Source organism: Lipophrys pholis (genome assembly GCF_963383615.2).
Source record: "Lipophrys pholis genome assembly, chromosome: 11".
In the NCBI taxonomy this organism is placed as follows: Eukaryota; Metazoa; Chordata; class Actinopteri; order Blenniiformes; family Blenniidae; genus Lipophrys; species Lipophrys pholis.
Window position 1 is genome coordinate 30,532,974 of NC_137631.1, and position 20,235 is coordinate 30,553,208.

The 20,235-nt window shown below is 44.1% G+C and overlaps 1 protein-coding gene across 1 annotated transcript in view; it reads right to left on the minus strand.

Annotated features, from left to right (window-relative positions):
- Nucleotides 1–14,800, minus strand: part of ripor1 (RHO family interacting cell polarization regulator 1) — a 102,785-nt gene extending 87,985 nt beyond the window's left edge. The window contains exon 1 of the mRNA XM_080476068.1: nt 14,554–14,800. The gene's annotated coding sequence lies outside the window, so the exon portion shown is untranslated. The remainder of the gene's footprint in view (nt 1–14,553) is intronic.
- Between the last annotated feature and the right edge of the window lie 5,435 nt (nt 14,801–20,235).

Genomic DNA, 20,235 nt, shown 5'->3' on the forward strand with positions numbered 1-20,235 from the left:
CAGGACGAGGGGGAAAATAAAAAAGATTAGAAAAAACAACTGAGGTTTGAACTGAACAATAAGTCACTTTAAAAAAAGGAAGTTGGAGCAAGGCGTCTGTTAGGTGAACCATTACAGCCTGATAATATATGATTACTGCAGCAGGTGTCTTATTAGTGAGAGCGGCTGTAAAGAGGCAGTGCAGACAAACCCTGTCGCTGTGTTCAGCTGAGTCCAAGAAACACGCAGGTCGACTTCACAAAGGGTGGTCAATGGTTCTGACAAGAACAGCAGCACAGAGAGATCCTGACACGGTACCAGACCCTGAATGCATCACTCCTGGTGACCTGAGGCCTGTACTACGACACTGGACTTTCTCTTATCCAGATAACTTCAGGATTAACTCTGGTTTACTCTTATCTAGGTAACTTCAGGATTAACTCTGGGCTTCTGTACTACGACGCTCACTCACTTCTCACCAGGATAAACTACTAAGTAACTTACTCTGAAAGTCTAACCTGCTGCGGAGCAGGATATGTTCTGGATAAGAGGTCAGAGCTCCGCCTCCTGACCAATCAGATCTCTTGGAAAATGCCCCGCCCATTCCTAAACGATGGTGATTGGTGGGCAGGTTCAGCTCTGAGCTGCAGCAGAGAGGAGATGATAAATTAATTTAAAGATCTTTTTGACATAATAAAATAAATCCTGGTCTCTGAGGCTCTGAAGGTGGTTCTTGTTCTCGACTTGTTCCAGGTCTGTTTATCTCCACGAGGGTTGATCTGGAATAATGAGGTTCATGATCACACCTGACAGAACTGCAGAACCATGAATTTATGGAACCAGAACTCCTCGTGCCGTTACGGTGATAAAGTAATATTCCAACATAAAACATAAGAGAACCTCCGCCTCAGAACCAGTGATGGAGAATGTAAAGTAAAAGAAGAGCAGTGAGGAAGTTCTGCCTGGAACCTTTCTGCTGGAATAAAGTGGAAGTGAGTGATCACAGTGCTGTTCGTTTATATCACTGATCCATTAATCTGCTCTAATCTCACCAAGTCAGGAAGGTTCTGGCTGCAGCAGTAGTGTTGCTTTGAGCTGCTGGATGGGTTGGAATTCTTCATAATCTCAGAGATTAACTGCTCCTTCAGTAATCTGTAAACTGCTCTGCAGAGTGTCTCTGTGTGTGATTGGTCAGACGGTGCAAGCTCCGCCCCTTTCACATGAACGCTCACACCTGGTCTGGGTTGAACGAGAGAGTTGAGAACCTGCTTGGTAGGAACGGTGATCAGGATCACTCACATCTCGATAAGTCAAACCAGGAAACATCCTGGATATGTTGATCAGGGTTCATAGTACAGGTCTCAGGGGTTGTAGTACAGGTCTCAGGGGTCGTAGTACAGGCCTCAGGGGTCGTAGTACAGGCCGCAGGGGTCGTAGTACAGGTCTCAGGGGTTGTAGTACAGGCCTCAGGAGTCATAGTACAGGCCTCAGGGGTCGTAGTACAGGTCTCAGGGGTCGTAGTACAGGCCGCAGGGGTCGTAGTACAGGTCTCAGGAGTCGTAGTACCCCTTCTCTGGTAATATGTAGAACAGTGCCTTACTCTGTTGTGGAAGCTAAAAACACAAATAACACATCTTCCTGAACCCTGAAACTAAATATCATTGACAAAAACTTAAATCCAGTATGACAAGTATGAATCCATCTTACTGCTGACGTTAAAAAAAACAACTGTGTGCTTGTAAAAAGGTAAAAAAGAAAGTTAAGAAGTCATGTTCTATCATATCTTTACAGCAGATTGATGCTGCGGCTGTGCGGAGCCACGCTGACCAGCAGCAGCTCACTGCTACCACAGGAGACTCTGAAAGTCTCCTGTGGTATTTTTACACTCTGTGACGTCGTCCCTCTGGCAGGTTTGACGCCCCTGCTCTGCAGCATTCCCCCACAACTGGAACGTCCTCCAATATGTTGTCAACTGCATTTAAAGACTCTGAAATGTCTCGACACAACTTTGTTTGAAACAACCTTTTTGTATTTCTTTGTCTTGAAGTCAATTAGTTTGAATACAAAGTATAAATCCCACCTGATGGACGGTACATTTCATTGTAATATTTCTCTCCCATTTTTATTCAAACCTCTGCTTCGCTGCAATAATGACATTGGTGTATAGTTGCTCTTCTGTGTGTTAAAACGAGACAGATATCAGTTTCACAAATGTAACTTCTTCAGATTGGAGTCATAAAGGTTTTCAAAATTAATGCTTCACTACAAAAGAACATTTTGATCATGAACTTAGGCCCAGTCACGTTTCAAGAAAACTGTCGTCTCGTTTCAGAAAAGTTTCATGTTTACAAAGCAATATTTTGAAAACAAAGTCTGTTTACATGGAAAAGGTAAAAACATTGAAAATAATGTCGTTTTGCTGTTGGACCAGTAGTGGGTGCTGTCGTTTGTTTTTGTAATGAACAGAAACAGAAACATGATCTGCAACAGAATTACTAGTGCAACAACACGACAGCAGTAGTTTAAAACTAACCTGTCTCACGACGGTCTAAACCAGCGCACGTTCCCTATTAGTGGGTTAGAGATCGTCTGGGCAGAACCTGTTAAAGGTTCCACGTACCTGCTTTAAAACTCAGGGAGACCGATCATTCAAAGCTGCTGCGCCCCGACTTTGTAATGAACTCCCACTGGACCTGCGCTCTCTGGACTCAGGGGACGTCTTTAAAATCTGTTTTTACTGTGAAACACTTTGTGACTCCATGTCTGTGAAAAGCGCTATACAAATAAAATGTACTTACTTACTTATTTACTCTCACACATGCAGCAGAGAACAATCGGGAGAACACGGACATTCTAGTGGACGGACCATCAAGTTGGATTGTTATTATGGCGACTGTCAAAATAAAAGTGCCAAGTCCAGGAGAATAAGGACTGGGAGTCATGACATGACGGAGGAAGCACTGTGCTGATTGGCTCTACTGAGCATGTGCAGTAGCAGCATTTCAGAAAAGTTTCCCGTTTCCACAGAGCCGGACATTTTCAAAAACTTGTTTTCCATGGCTCAGAGTGAACAAGCCCCAAAAACACAACAAAACGTTGGCATTTTTATTTGAAAACTGTGTGTTTGCCATTGATAATGTTTATAGTGTATTGTTCTCTGCACACAGGTGTCATTTCATTACAAAATAAAAACAACAAATAAAAAACAAGAGCACCCATGAAAACAATCATTGTTTTCAGTGTTTCTAACATTTTCAAAACGTGTAAAGATCAAACATTCCTGAAATGAAAATGCAATACGTATTCACCTGAAACATCGTAAATGAGCCCCACAAAGACATCAGTTGGAGAAGCTGATCCCGAAACGGAGGACACTTATTGGTACTGTTGGTCCTGACCTCCCTGCTCACCCTCTCAGGACATGGGGAAGGGGACCACGTTTCTTTGAGGACGTCGGAGAGACGCGGTCTCACTTACTCCCGTAAAGACCGGGCGGCATTGTCAGACAATCGAAAGTGCGGAAAACAGCGCTCCGGTTTCTTATTTAAAAAAAAAAAATTTGTTGTTTTTTTGTGCTCCGGTTTCCGAGAGGTGTGAAAAAAACAGCTGAGACCCGAGATCCGCAACTGCGCTTCATACTCAACCTTATTTACCAACAACATTCCTGGACACAACTTTAAAATAAAAGTCAAAACAAGCTTCTCCCAACCGAGCTTACTAAATACTAAAGTATAACTGACATGGCGCTTGCGTCCATGTGAGAGTGAGCATGCGTAACGGACTCAAACGACCCGTGGAAACTCCGTAAAAAGAAATCTGGTGTCTGAGTCTGGCGAAAGAGAGGAATAAGAGAGAGAGAGAGACAGAGAGAGAGACAGAGAGAGAGACAGACAGACAGACAGACAGACAGACAGACTGACAGACAGAGAAGGGAAACAATGGCTGCTGCCACATCCACAAGGAACCGTGTTCTTTTTATTTGGAAAAGTATCGAAAGTATCGAAATACATTTTGCTCGGTATCGATACCAAAATGTTGGTATCGTGACAACACTAGTACATAGTGTTGATGTTTAATAGATTAGATCTCCATGTCAGATGTCGTTTGATACTTGAATGTGTTGATTTATGAGATGATTTATGAATAATTTATGAATTAATACATTTTATTAATAAACGCCTGTTAGCTGAATGAATGATTCTTGGTGATTATTGTGTATTTATTGTTGACAATTCACTGGTTTGTAACAGTCTGTGCTCGGATCTCACACCTTCCCTTTTATTTAAGATTGGTACAGTTTTACACAGAAATATTAAAAAAACCTTTTCCAGACAAGACTGATATATTTTTTTTAGCTATTTCCAGATTCTTTGGTGATGCCACTTTTATTATTAATGAATAAATACAGAATTTATTGAAATGAACAATTTTTTCATTCAGAAATAATTTTTGATAATTTATTAACTTTTGAATAATTACTCAATTACTTTAGGAGTTGTTAATGAGTAAATGACCGTTTACTTCCATTAATAATCTAAATTTTTCATAAATTACTTCCAGTGAGTTATTACCTTCAGTAATCTATTACTTACAGTAATTTTAATGTTAATAACCAACAATAAATCCCAACAATATTTATATATAAATTGAGAACATACAATATCGTCGGTACCAAATTCGTCTGTATAACTTTATAGCGTATACACATTAAGTTGATAGAGACTGTCGTGAAAATAAAATTTCAGTTTCTATTGTCAAGATGTTGAGTAATGCAGTACTTTATAAATGTATAAATACACACTCTGTAGCAGGCCAGTTTATTTAGTTAGTTTTTTTTAGTCCTGTTTTTCACATTTTTACATCTGTTGTAGGGCTGGGCAAAAAAATGATTCAATTGATTTATCGAATTTGTAGCTAAAAAAGATTTTTGTCATGCAAATTCAAATTTTTTTGGGCATTCCGTTATACCATTCCTCGTGGGTTTCCATAGTTGCACTTTTGCTTAAACCCAGGTTAAAGCTTGAATTTGTTGAATGGAGCGGAGCCTCTTTTATATTTTAATAGACCTGGAGTCTCCTCCTGTTGCTGCTTTATTACAAGTTGGCATGGCTGCTGGACACGACCGGGGGGGGAACGCTCAGAGAGAGAGGAGAGGAGAGGAGAGGAGAGGAGAGGAGAGGAGAGGAGAGGAGAGGAGAGGAGAGGAGAGGAGAGGAGAAGAGAAGAGAAGAGAAGAGAAGAGAAGAGAAGAGAAGAGAAGAGAAGAGAAGAGAAGAGAAGAGAAGAGAAGAGACGAGACGAGACGAGACGAGACGAGACGAGACGAGACGAGACGAGACGAGACGAGGAGAGGAGAGGAGAGGAGAGGAGAGGAGAGGAGAGGAGAGGAGAGGAGAGGAGAGGAGAGGAGAAGAGAAGAGAGACGATTCAGACGGAGAGAGGAGGGGGGTTGCTACATACAATACCCTTGTTGTGCTACATATATTATTTACAGTTATCACACTGATCCAAATACTTTCCTACTGTTATTAGATTAACCAGCCTGAGCAGCTCTATCTAGACAGTAGCATGATTTCCTAGATTAACCAGCCTGAGCAGCTCTATCTAGACAGGAACACGATTTTCTAGATTAACCAGCCTGAGCAGCTCTATCTAGACAGTAACATTATTTCCTAGATTAACCAGCCTGAGCAGCTCTATCTAGACAGTAACCTGATTTTCTAGATTAACCAGCCTGAGCAGCTCTATCTAGACAGTAACATGATTTCCTAGATTAACCAGCCTGAGCAGCTCTATCTAGACAGGAACATGATTTTCTAGATTAAACCAGCCTGAGCAGCTCTATTTAGACAGTAACATGATTTCCTAGATTAAACCAGCCTGAGCAGCTCTATCTAGACGGGAACATGTTTTTCTAGATTAACCAGCCTGAGCAGCTCTATCTAGACAGTAACATGATTTTCTAGATTAACCAGCCTGAGCAGCTCTATCTAGACAGTAAGATGATGTTCTAGATTAACCAGCCTGAGCAGCTCTATCTAGACAGTAAAATGAAGCAGGAACATGAATTAACAAAGAAGCAACAACAAAAGAAAAACATGATTTTGAGAGTTTCAGCAAATAATGGTAGAAAACAAGAAACATCAGTAACACATCTCATTGATGAGGAGTGGAAGTGTGTGTGTGTGTGTGTGTGTGTGTGTGTGTGTGTGTGTGTGTGTGTGTGTGTGTGTGTGTGTGTGTGTGTGTGTGTGTGTGTGTGTGTGTGTGTGTGTGTAGTTTGTCCACTGGGTGTGGTCTGCAGTAATTTTTAAGTGCATTAAGAAAGAAATCGAAAACCAAATCAAAACTCTATTCTTTCTTTAAAAATCCATAGATTTTATTTTTTTTAAAGGTTAAATCGCCCAGCACTAATCTGTTGTCACTGGGTAATATTTAAATAATGAAATGCAATATAACATGTCGTCAACACAATCTAATGTGGGACGCTTCAATCTGATTGCCTAAAAGTGTTTATCATGAATATTGTTAGAAGTTACAGCCCTACAAATAATAAGTAGGGACGTCCCAATCACACTTTTTTCCCCCCGATACCAATCCGATTTTTCAGAATTGAGTATCGGCCGATACCGATACTTTCCCGATCCGATACTCACATTACTATTGCAAATATACTCAATAGTCTATTTTTGGAGCAACTAAGATGTCTGAAGCTAGAAGTACTATTGGCAGAAGCTTTGTTTAGCTAGAAATTATTGTAAAACTCACTTATTGAATCAAAATACTTCTCAGAATGACTTAAGAACTTACTTAAACTTTATTCAGTCAGAACAACAAAAACCCAGTTACACTCTGCAGTCTTGTTTCTCTTATTTATCTTAACTTAAACAGCTTCACCTGCATTTTGTGGCAAATAAAGAAAAATTAAAAATGAAACCCAGAGAGTCAGTTTGACTAACATATAAAGTATAAAAAACTACAACATAAAGAGTATTCAGTAAAACCAATTCCACTTCAAAGTGTCTTTAGCTGGTTGGGTTGAAAATAAGTTCTGAAAAAGTGCAAATACAATAATAAAAATATATAAATCTTAAATATAAAAGCTCTGAGGCTCCAATGTAACTTCTTTGTTTCTTAAATTCCAGTTTACCTTAAAGCAGTATGAGAGGTTTGACCTGAATGTCACAAAACATTTACATTTCAATGTGAAGTATAAACACTTAATTCCACTTCAAAGTGATAAAACCTTTTTGACAAAAGTACTCTGAACATAGTACTCTCAAAATCTTATTCAGAATATCCCAGTCTCCCTTCAAACTAGAGGAACCTTCTGGGTTCTTGTTTCACCATATCGCTCCCCTGTGGGGACTGAGCCTTTATTTTAAAATCCTTTATTTTAAAATCTTTTATTTTAAAATCCTTTATTTTAAAATCTTTTATTTTAAAATCCTTTATTTTAAAGTGGAGAGTTTGCTGCCTCGGTGCAGCTTTTTCTTTAGTTGTTGTAAACTGAGGAACATCCACACGACGAATAAACGATCTTTGTCCTCCCTGGGCTTCTCCCAACAAACCGTCCACACCTCACTATGAACACGGCTCAACACGAGGCTTCAGGGCATGTAGTACACATGCCAGGCCTTTAGGGGCGCTGTGACTCACCAAACACAATAAAAACACAGAAGAAGACAGACCACATAGAAGTTTAGAAGTAGACTTCTGCACATACACACATAACCCACTATATATAACTCTAGTTTTATAGGTCTATGGCCCCGCTCCGCCTGCTTCTAGCTTCTGCAGCTCCACCCGAGCTTCTAGTCCCTGATTGTTGTGGTTATTAGGTGACGTAGCGGACCGCGGTGGGGGGAGGAGGGGGGCCATTACGTCATCTCATTTCCACAGATGATCGTCTTTGCTGAGCGTACTCCATCGCATGTTTACTTTTTAGATGTCTTATCAGATTAGTTGTGTTAAATGAAGCTCTGGTGCTCCACCTCTCGGGACTGTGGTGAAGCTCTGGTGCTCCACCTCTCCGGACTGTGGTGAAGCTCTGGTGCTCCACCACTCAGGACTGTGGTGAATCTCTGGTGCTCCACCTCTCGGGACTGTGGTGAAGCTCTGGTGCTCCACCTCTCAGGACTGGTTTAGTTATCCACCTTAAACTCCCTCCAGACTGCTGGTTGATCCTCTCAGTGGCTTCAGGCTGCTCACCTCAGTTTACGGCAGCTCGCTAACGGGGCTCGCTTTACGGCAGCTGACGGCAAAAAGTTTTTTTTTTGTTTTTTTTAGATCGGCGGGGTGATGAGCTGGATTTTCCGATTCCCGATCAGTCACAAATCACCAATATCGGCCCCGATCCGATATCTACCGATCGGATCGGAACATCCCTAATAATTAAAATATATAATGACTGATCTGATGAAAAATGTTTGAATAATAGAAAAAACTGTAACAAAACCTTTAAATGGATGATTTTACAATAACTAGAAGATTTTATATTTCAAGTGTGCCTGCTGCTCGCTGACAACTAGTATCCCCTTAATAATACCATGACTAAGAAGTTCAAATAGTATTCAATATCACTGAGTCTAAGAGAGACAGAGGATAATATGCATGAGTAATATTTATAGTAGTAATTCAAAAGTATCAATAAAGTACCCGTAATAGTTACAAAGTATAATTCAAGTACAAATAATCATGAAAAAAGGATGAATAAAGTAGCAGTAATATCAATAAAGTAGATTATAAAAGTACTCTGTTTCTGATTAAAGCAGCAGTGATAGTAAAATACCAGTAAGAGTGACTAAGTATTTATAAAGTGGCAGTATTAGTGAAAAAAAACTACAATTAAAGTTGCAGTAAAACTGAAAAAGCATCAATAAAAGAACCAGTAATAGTTCAAAAGTATCCAGCAGTACCCTTAATAGTGAAAAAGTGTCATTAAATGAGCAGTGATAGTGTAAAAGTATAAAACAGCCGCATTAGTTAAAAATTGTCAATAAAGTAGAAGTAATACTAGAAAGGTATAATTATATTAGTTAAGTTAGTTACATGCGGAAAATCCAGTAGAAGAAACAGAAGAATAAAACTCAGCCGGGCCTGGATCGTACTTGTTGCAGCTGCTTCTATCCTGGATTAGCAGGAAAACTAAATGACAGGTTCTCCATCAGGCTGAAGCAGAAAGTCAGAAGCGTTTCCTCGCCACTTGGACTGAATGTAAACTTTGCTGTGGGCGAAAGCAGAAGCACAAACCTGACGAGCATGCACTACTTTACTAGCTGGAGCCGTTTCTACCGTCCTGCCTGCTGGAGCTCTGAGGCGGCGCCGCCTGGAGGACAGGACTCCGTGCTGAGGGAAGAGGAGGCGCCGCCTGGAGGACAGGACTCCGTGCTGAGCGAAGAGGAGGCACCGCCTGGAGGACAGGACTCCGTGCTGAGCGAAGAGGAGGCGCCGCCTGGAGGACAGGACTCCGTGCTGAGCGAAGAGGAGGCACCGCCTGGAGGACAGGACTCCGTGCTGAGCGAAGAGGAGGCACCGCCTGGAGGACAGGACTCCGTGCTGAGCGAAGAGGAGCGTCTGTATCTGTTTCATGCAGCTTGTTAGCGAAGGCCCAATCATTAACCCACTGAGGTCTTCAAACAGTGAGAGCCTTGCCGTGGCACAATGGCATCCCTGTTCAGCTCGCCCGGACAGAGCAACACCAGGGGAATGTTGGTGCTCGTCAGAACAACATTCCCATGCAGCAGGGTTTGGCTTTCACCACCTTCCTTCATAGAGCGGCATCAGACAAGACCGTGTTAGATTCAGTGTTGAGGATTGGAGCGTCTTTCTTTCGCTGGCTGCAAACTGTGGACTGGATTTCCTGAAGGGAGGCGGGTCTCAATGAGACCAGGAGGAATGAGGCAGGAAATCCATTCCACAGTTTGCAGCCAGCGAGCAGGCTAGGGAAGTAGCACTGTGCTAGCCAACTTTTCATGGCAACATGTTGCTGATTGGAGGGATTTTACACTCAAAACACCACAAAGCAACACAGCAACGTGGATGTTAGCAAAGCAACACAGCAACGTGGATGTTAGCAAAGCAGCACAGCAACGTGGATGTTAGCAAGGCAACACAGCAACGTGGATGTTAGCAAATCAACACAGCAACGTGGATGTTAGCAAAGTAACACAGCAACGTGGATGTTAGCAAAGCAACGCAGCAACGTGGATGTTAGCAAAGCAACGTAGCAACGTGGATGTTAGCAAAGTAACACAGCAACGTGGATGTTAGCAAAGCAACGCAGCAACGTGGATGTTAGCAAAGCAACGTAGCAACGTGGATGTTAGCAAAGCAACACAGCAACGTGGATGTTAGCAAAGCAATGCAGCAACGTGGATGTTAGCAAAGCAACACAGCAACGTGGATGTTAGCAAAGCAAGGCGTTCGCTTTGTCTACAGACGTCACCGTTTTAAAACGCCAGCTCGCTGAGGAGAACGGCGCTGACCGTGGCATCAAAACAATGAACCCAGTCGATTCACACCTCCGGGAAGCTGCGTCCTACTCCGCACAAAACTCCCTGAAAATAGTCCCAATGGTTGGAGCTGCGTTCGAGCTGGAAGCACTGCTGTTGCTGCTGCCTTGCTCAAGAATTTCCCCAGGGATTAATAAAGTCATTCTGAGGTTCTAAAGATAGAACTAGTTTATTATGAGATGATGACGTCACGCAGACCCCCACATTGTCCACATGGAACAAAAATACTCTGTACTGCTTCCTTTACTGTCCTGATACTAACCTCAAGTTGTCTTTAGAGAGAGTACATGTATACATTAGTACATTTCATACTTTACTGTAGAGAGGAGTTTATTACAGCCTCATATAAAGTCAACAATAATGATAATATTAATATCAAACCAAACAGAGCTCTGGTATCAGAATCGTATCGGTATCAGCAGATATAAAAATTTAAGTATCAGGATCGGATCAGAAGTGAAAAAACGTGGATCAGTGTTTCCCTAATGCAGTGCAGTCCACATAAAACCCTTAATGTCCAGCTATGTCTAGTATAGTGACCCAGCCTGGTTTAGGGCTTTGATCAGCACAATGGACCAGCGGTTGGCTTGTTGTGGTGAACGCTTACTAGACTGCAAGTCACAGTATTTAGTAAGATTACTACTGTAATTGAAGTAGAAGATAAATAAACTGTCTTTCATACTAATACATGCTTCATTTGACTTTATCTTAACATAAGCCAAGACCAGAACAAAGAACAATTTATGTATAGTAAATCTGACATAGTTTATTATAATACACATTGATTTATTGCTTGTGATTGTTGAAAAATAAAAGAGGACCTTGAAAAAATAATCGCATATTAAATCGCAATATTGAGGAAAAAAATCACAATTAGATTATTTTCCAAAATCGTTCAGCCCTAGTATGATTATAGGAAAAACTGATCCACGGAAGACGCCGTCTCCTCTGTGGTCCACACAACTCTCACCCACTTAGAGGACAAGGACTCCGATGTGGCCATGCTCTTTGAGGACTACACCTCAGCTTTTAATCCCATTATTCCACAGACCCTGATCCAGAAGGTAAACATACTTGGACTGAGCGCCACACTGTGCAACTGGGTCCTAGACTTCCTAACAGACAGGCTGCAGTCCTCCTCCCCATCACCCTCAGGACCGGCTCCCCCCAGGGCTGTGTTCTGAGCCCCCCCCCCCCGTTCACCCTGCTAACACACGACAGCGCAGCGAGACACCCGAGCTGTGTGATTTGAAGTTCGCGGACGACACAGCTGTGGTTAGACGCATCACCAACAATGACGAGTCCAACTGCAGGCAGGAGGTGGAACACCTGGGGGGCAGGTGCAGAGACAACAACCTCTGTATCAAGGAGAAAAAGACCAAGGAGATGATGGAGGACTTCAGGAGGGGCAGACACCTCCCTCCTCCCCTGCACATCGGAGGACTGCGGTGGAGGTGGTCTCCAGCTTCAGGGACCTGGGCGTACACACCTCTGAGGACCTCACCTGGAGCACCAACACTTCCTGCCTGATGAGGAAGGCACATCAGCGCCTCTCCTTCCTCAGGAGGCCGAGGCGCTGACCTGACCTCCTCCTACAGATGTGTGGTGGAGAGCGTCCTGTCCTATTGTCTCACCCTGTGGCACAGCAGCTGCTCTGCAGCAGAAAAGAAGACTCTGCAGAGGGTGGTAGAAGCTGCACAGAGGACTGTGGGATGCAGCCTGTCCACCACCATGGACATCTCCACTGCCAGAGGCAGGAAACGGGCCTCCTGCATCCTGAAGGATCCACTCACCCCGCACACGCTCTGTTTTGCCCTCAGGCAGGAGGCTACGGGGTATTAAGAGCAGGACTACCACACTGAGGAACAGCTTCTTCCTGGAAGCTGTGAGACTGCTGAACTCTGGAGGACCCCTGTAGTCCCTGCATCCAGAACAGTCCACCAGGTCGAGAACAGTCCACCAGGGCCAGAACAGTCCTCCAGGTCTAGAACAGTCCACCAGGGCCAGAGCAGTCCACAAGGTCAAGAACAGTCCACCAGGTCCAGAGCAGTCCACCAGGGCCAGAACAGTCCTCCAGGTCTAGAACAGTCCACCAGGGCCAGAACAGTCCACCAGGTCGAGAACAGTCCACCAGGGCCAGAGCAGTCCACCAGGGCCAGAACAGTCAACAAGGTCCAGAGCAGTCCACAAGGTCCAGAACAGTCCACCAGGGCCAGAGCAGTCCACAAGGTCCAGAACAGTCCACCAGGGCCAGAGCAGTCCACCAGGGCCAGAACAGTCCTCCAGGTCTAGAACAGTCCACCAGGGCTAGAACAGTCCGCCAGGTTGAGAACAGTCCACCAGGGCCAGAGCAGTCCACAAGGTCCAGAAGAGTCCACCAGGTCCAGAGAAATCTACCAGGTCTAGAACAGTCATCCAGGTCTAGAACAGTCCTCCAGGTCTAGAACAATCCACCAGGTCCAGAACAGTCAACAAGGTCCAGAGCAGTCCACCAGGTCCAGAGCAGTCCATTAGGTCCAGAACAGTCCACAAGGTCCAGAACAGTCCACCAGGCCCAGAGTTGTCGACCAGGTCCAGAACAGTTGAACAGGTCCAAAGCAGTCCACCAGGTGCAGAGCAGTCCACCAGGTTCAGAACAGTCCACCAGGCCCAGAGAAGTCCACTAGGTCTAGAACAGTCCACCAGGCCCAGAGCAGTCCACCAGGTCCAGAACAGTGCACCAGGTCTAGAACAGTTCACCAGACCCAGAGCAGTCCACCAGGTCCAGAACAGTGCACCAGGTCTAGAACAGTCCACCAGGCCCCGAGCAGTCCACCAGGTCAAAAACAGTCCAGGCCAGATCCCAAAATGTAGATATTAGTCTGTAGGGGCGGGTCGTATCAACGGTATGACTTTGGCCCACGTTAGAGATTTTGACTGTACCGGCCTACCGCCACAGCGCGTGTTGATGATGTCTTCAAGTTGCACTTGCTTTGGTCAAAAGCATGGCAGCTCCCGCAAACAGGGAGCTTCCACAGGAGAAAGAGGAGGAAGAGGAGGAGGAGGAGGAGGAGGAAGAGGAGGAGGCACTAGTAAAGAAGACCGGCGAGTAGTCGGACACTTGGTATGACAGAAGGAATCAGCAGGAGATTGATATTATAAATGCCATAACAATTTTTGGTTGTTATTTTAACATACGTTTTGTTCAAGAAAAGTACAGAATGCCATTTTAAGAACATATATTGAAGTGTGTTTATCCTGTTGAAATGTAAACGGTCATTTCAAAATATGTACAGAAGAAAAGCATTTATGCCAATATAGATCTAAGGACATGTCACCCAGCCCAGGAACGCTATAATGATACACACAAGTCACGGTTCAGTCGTACCTCAACGTGGGGGTCACAGGTCACAGGTCACAGGTCAGCAAGGTTCAACGAGGAAAAAGGAACAAAACGTGCAGATCGAATGAGACAAAAGCTTTTTCCCATTTATTTTGAACTGGAGGGTTCTCACACTGTTCATTCAGTCTGTTCATATAGAGGTGTTATAGAGGTTTTCACTGCGTTTTTTGCCACAGAGTTTCATTAAAATTGACTTTATGTTGAGATTGTAGTCATGTTTGGTGGCAATTGTCTGGTTTTCAATATAATTGTAGACATTTTCATCCAAAAACTCTGCGACACAACAAAGAAAAACTTTAAAGTTTGAATCTAAAGCTTATTCTGGCTCTATTTTCCCGGTCCGGCCAGCTCGAGATGAAATCTGGCTGCTTGAGAAACTTTAACGAACCAGCGGTGGAATGATTGTGGAGAAACGATGGAGCTGGAACGACCCACTGCACGAACACAGCAGCAGCTCGTGTTCTGGGGAAACTGCGCGCAAAGTGTGGCACAACTCCAAACTACAGGTGACACACACACACACACACACACACACACACACACACACACACACACACACACACACAGAGTAAAGAGGGTTTGGCACGGGAACGCACGGTGCGCACTGAGATAATCAGCGCAGTCTGTTCTCTCAGTAAGACGATGCGGGAAAGAGAAAGAAGGTTCGGAGTGACCTACATGTTTGCGGCGGTGATCTCCTCCGATCTCCTCCGATCTCCTGACAGTCGCGACACTAATCCGTTACTTTGTGCTGCAGAACGAGATGAAGGTCGGTGGCACCGAGTGCGCTCCTCCGCTCACTCCATCACGGTCCCCACGGCGGGGAAACACGGGCTCCGGGCCGGTGACGGTGAGAGGTCTGGAGGAGGTCTCCCGAAGGAGCGAACGACTTATTTCACTCACATCAAGTGTCCTGTATTAACCCAAGAGACTTCCGGTCAGCACCTTTCACTGTAAAAGCATGCTCGCGTGAGCCGCGAGGCGCTTCCGTTAAATATTGCTTCCAGACGTAGACTGCTGCGACATCTCATCTCATCTCAATAAAACAAAAGCATTAGGAGGGTTCTCACACTGTTCATTCAGTCTGTTCATATAGAGGTGTTATAGAGGTGTTACAGAGGTGTTATAGAGGTTTCCACTGCATTTTGCAACAGAGTTTCTTTAAAATGGACTTTATGTTGAGATTGTAGTCATGTTTGGTGGCAATTGTCTGGTTTTCAATATAATTGTAGACATTTTCATCCAAAAACTCTGTGACACAACAAAGAAAAACTTTAAAGTTTGAATCTAAAGCTTATTATGTGAAGCTATCTATATATATCTATATATATAGATATATATACACACACTCCCATTCAAAACTTTCGGGTCACTTAGAAATGTCCTTATTTTGAAAGAAAATCTGTTTTTTTCAATGAACATACTTTAAACTAATCAGAAATACACTCTATACATTGTTAATGTAGTAAATGACTATTCTAGCTGCAAATGTCTGGTTGTTGGTTCAATATCTACAGAGGTGTATAGAGGCCTGTCCCTCCAGTGTTCTAATGGTCCAATGTGTTGCTCGTTGTGTCAGAAGGCTGATGGATGATTAGAAAACCCTTGAGCAATCATGTTAGCACAGCTGAAAACCGTTTAGCTGCTTAGAGAAGCTATAAAACTGAGCTTCCTCTGAGCAGCTGGAGGATCTGGAGCATCACATGTTGGGTGGATTCAGACTCCAAATGGCCAGAAAAAGAACTTTCATGTGAAACTCGACAGTCTGCTCTGGTTCTTAGAAATGAAGGCTATTCCATCACCAGGAAAGTGAAGATTTCCTCCAGCGGTGTGTCCTACTCCCTTCAGAGAACAGCACAAACAGGCTCTAACCAGAGTAGGAAGAGAAGTGGGAGCAAGAAGAGAAGTACATTAGAGTCTCTAGTTTGAGAAATAGACGCCTCACAGGTCCTCAACTGGCAGCTTCATTAAATAGTACCGGCTAAACGCCAGAGTCAACCTCTCCAGTGAAGAGGCCACTCCGGGATGCCGGCCTTCAGGGCAGAGTGGCAAAGAAAAAGCCAAATCTGAGACTGGATAATAAAAGAAAAGATTAATATGGACAAAGAACAGAGACATTGGACAGAGGAGGATTGGAAACGGTGTTATGGACGGACGAATGGGAGTTCGAGGAGTTTGGATCACACAGAAGAACATTAGTGAGACGCAGAACAACTGAAAATATGCTGGAAGAGTGTCTGACACCACCTGTCAAGCAAGGTGGGGTAAGGTGATGGTGTGGGGTTGCTGTGGTGCTGGTAAGGTGGGGTAAGGTGATGGTGTGGGGTTGCTGTGGTGCTGGTAAGGTGGGAGGTTTGTTCAGGGGAAAAGGATTTTGAATAAGGAAGGCTATCACTCCATGTTACTGCGCCATGCCGTCCCCTGAGGACAGCGCTTGGTTGGAGCCAGTTTCATCCTCCAACAGGACAATGAGCCAAAGCACCTCCAGAGGGTGGAGGAGTATTTAGAGGAGAAGCAGGCAGCTGGTATTCTATCTGTTATGGAGTGGCCAGCGCCGTCACCACATCTAAGCCCCATTGAGCTGCTGGGGGAGCAGCTTGACCGTATGGGACGCAGGAAGTGTCCGTCCAGCCAGTCCAACTTGTGGGAGGAGCTTCTAGAGGTGTCGTCTGACATTCCTCCAGATTACCTCAACAAATTAACAGCTGGAATGCCAAAGTACTGCAATGCTGGGATTACTGCAGATGGAGGATTCTTTGACCAAAGCAAAGTTTGAAGGAAAAAAATTCTTATTTCAAATAAATATGATTATTTCTCACCTTGTTAATGTCTGGACGATAGTTTCTATTAATTTTACAACTGGTGTGTAAATAAAAGTGTGACTTCTCATGGAAAACACAAAATTGTCTGGGTGTTTATGTAGGCACATATCTGATGTTGTGAGTCCTTCAGGATGCTTCCGGCTTTTCTGTGGCAGTGGGACCACTGCAGCTCCTCACCCAGAAATGGCGGGAGGCCGTCTCCGCTTGTAGCTCCTCCATGTGTTTTTCCCATCATTAAGTCCACTATCATTTCCTGAGTTGAGGTGTTGAGGACCGGGTTGCTGCTCCAGCACCATGATGACAGTTTACCCCTGAATGCACGGTGTAATTGCCTGGGCGGTGCACTGTGTGGAGATTATAGAGTTGTGGATTGAGCACACGTCTCTGTGGGGGGCTGGTGTTGAAGCTAGAAGCTGAGGACAGGTGAGGCCCTACTTTTAGGAATGATTATATGACAGCTCAGCACTGTCAGTCAGGCCTGCAGGACTCTAAAAACAAAAAAACAAAACAACCTGCTTTTCACTGTTTGGTCACTAATCAAATCATAGAGCTTGGAATCAGCTTGGAATCAGAGTTAACCCTTTGTGCCGCCGCTATAGGGAGGCGCCAAGGAGCAACTAACAGGAAAAAAGATGCAACTCTGAAGGCTGAAGGGCTTTTTGTGCATCGACTAGAACGACTTAAGGAAAGAGTTGAAATGACCCTCACAGAATCCCAAGATCGTCTTGTCCACAATGCAGTTCCCACCTTAGCCACAGGGAGGAAGTAGAGGCCAGGTGCAGAATTGGCAGAGGCAAAGTCCAACCTGAGGCATCGGCACATAGTAGGTCATGTCCAACATGGCAGAGGGCGCCTAGGCTTGGGTGCAACAACAATGACATGGCAGAAGGCAACTCCAGCTGAGCGCAGGTGATTGAGGAGGTGCGCCACCAGGAGGAGGCGAGCTGGTGTGCCAGAGCCATGTCTCAAGCCAAGCAAGGCCGCTGGATGAGTTGGGAGGGCGTGGAGAGGAGGAAGATCACTTCGAGCGAGCTGTGGAACATGGAGGCTAATATGCTGAGCTTGATGATGCCACGCCCTCAGCCAGAGTGGAAAACAAAAGCCTTGGAGTGGGAAAAACGTTGATAAGAGAGAGAGTGGGTTACTATGGTGGCCCAGAAAGACCTACAACACAACACAACACAACACGACACGGCACGGCACAGCACGGCACAACACAAAACAACACAACACAAAACAACACAACACAACACAACACAGCACAGCACGACACGGCACGGCACGGCACGGCACCACACGACACGACGCGACACGACACAGCCCAACACAACACAACACAACACAGCACAGCACAACACAGCACAACACAACACAACACAACACAGCACAACACAACACAACACAACACAACACAACACAACACAACACAGCACAACACAGCACAGCACAAAACAGCACAACACAACACAACACAACACAGCACAGCACAACACAACACAACACAACACAACACAACACAACACAACACAACAGGAAAAGTGACAACACAACAACAAAAGCTTCCACTTAGAAATCAACATTAATCCAAAATACGTATGATTATATGAAATTGTTGTAAGCATGCAAATGTACAACTGCACAAAGCTCCAAGGTGAATGAAATATGTTGAATACAGCATAATGTGACAAAACACAGGTGTGGATGTATAACAAAAGACAGCTATGCCAATAAAACAGGAGTGCAGCCCAGACGTGCTCACTCTTTAACACAGGCGTTTAACAGATCTGCTTTGCCTCTACTACACACCTTCTTCATGAGCCATTATAATTTCCTCCTCTACACTACTACATGCATATGATCTTTCCTCTACATGTCCTCACTTTGACCCTCGCAAAGTCTCACAAATACAATAATCAAAATCACAACTGCAAATGTATGTAAGCATGCATCATCAGCGTCAAACTGAGGTTGAACTTTAACAAGGTTATGTGGTTACTGCACACACTTATATGATAATCAACATTGTGTATTATTGATATAATGATGAACTAAGATCATGAATAACATTGTGACGCTACTACAGCAATAAGAAATGTGCTCGGATATGAGTATGATTAACCGTGTTCGGGTCAAATCTGACCGATTTACAACTTAAAACACTCATAAATATTGTGTTTTACATCTGATTGCCTCAAGGCCTTATGATATCCTCCACACCATGCACTTGAACATATAAAAGTGATGATCACTTCTTTCATTGAATTTTGAGTGATTTAATCAACCTGGTTACACCTGTGGTGTTCCCGGTCAAAAGTGAGCGCCATAGGAAATGAATGGGTATCCAGACTATATTCACCCATAGTGATCCTCCCACGTGAACCAACTTCCAGATTAATCAATGTATCGTCTTCACACAGACCCCATATATAGAGCTTGATGTTTGCCTTGCACTCCTTTGACTCTGAGCACGATGAGTCAGCGACTGACCAAGTGGTTCTCTGTCCAAGAGGTTCTGGTCCAACTTTTTGGACATGATGAAGAGGGCACTGAAACTGAACCAGAGATAGAGGAGGATGTCTTGGAAGTGGAAGACAACACAGATTTTGATCCAGACTTATAGGATTTTGATCCATTTGAGAATGGAGAGGGAGAGGCACCTGAAGAACAGGCACCCGAGGAGACATTCCAGTCCAGGAATGGATGAGGCAAAGATGAGAGTATTTGACCAAGTTTTCCCAATTGAGTAAATGATGCTTTTGTAATAATGGACAGTGATGATATGAGAATGGTTTGTGGTCTGCAGAGTTTTTATGGTGTGTTTGTATAGGGACTGGATGGGTTTGAGAGTTGTGCATGAGCATGTGACCAGACAGTTAAACAATAGGTCGGACGTGAAAAGATCATTGAATGCGTGTACATTTTAGCTGCTTGTATTGGCATTTGGTGCCAGATGTGTCTGAAGTTGCTGAGGGTTGATACGATTACTGGTTGTTTTGACATGTGATTTGAAAGACAGTTTTGAGTCCAGAATAACACCAAGATATCTATACTGAGTTACCGTCTGCAGCCGTTCACCTGACACAAGAACATCAGGCTCATCAAAATCACTTCTGTGAGATTTTCTGAAAAACATTGACACTGTTTTCGATGTATTTAATTGTCGACAGAAGTGCTTCAGCCATGCAGTGATGTGAACCATGGCCTGAGGGAGTTGTTCAGCCACTTGGGAAGCACTGCTACCATGAACATATAACACTGTGTCATCTGAATACATTTGCATAGAGACATCTGGGCAAGTGGACGGGAGGTCAGTAATGTAAAGAAAAAATAATAAAGGCCCCAGGATTGACCCTTGAGGCACACCAGTTGAGACAGGTAGGGCAGAAGATTGGCAGTGTGACAGGATAATGAATACTCCAGAGATGAAGGCGAGTCTCGTCTTTATTCCACCACCCTAACCCAAAAAACAACCAAAAACAGGCACAGAACTCCCAAGCTGGGAACCTAAAACCAGGCCCCCTTCCTGCAGTCCTGCTGG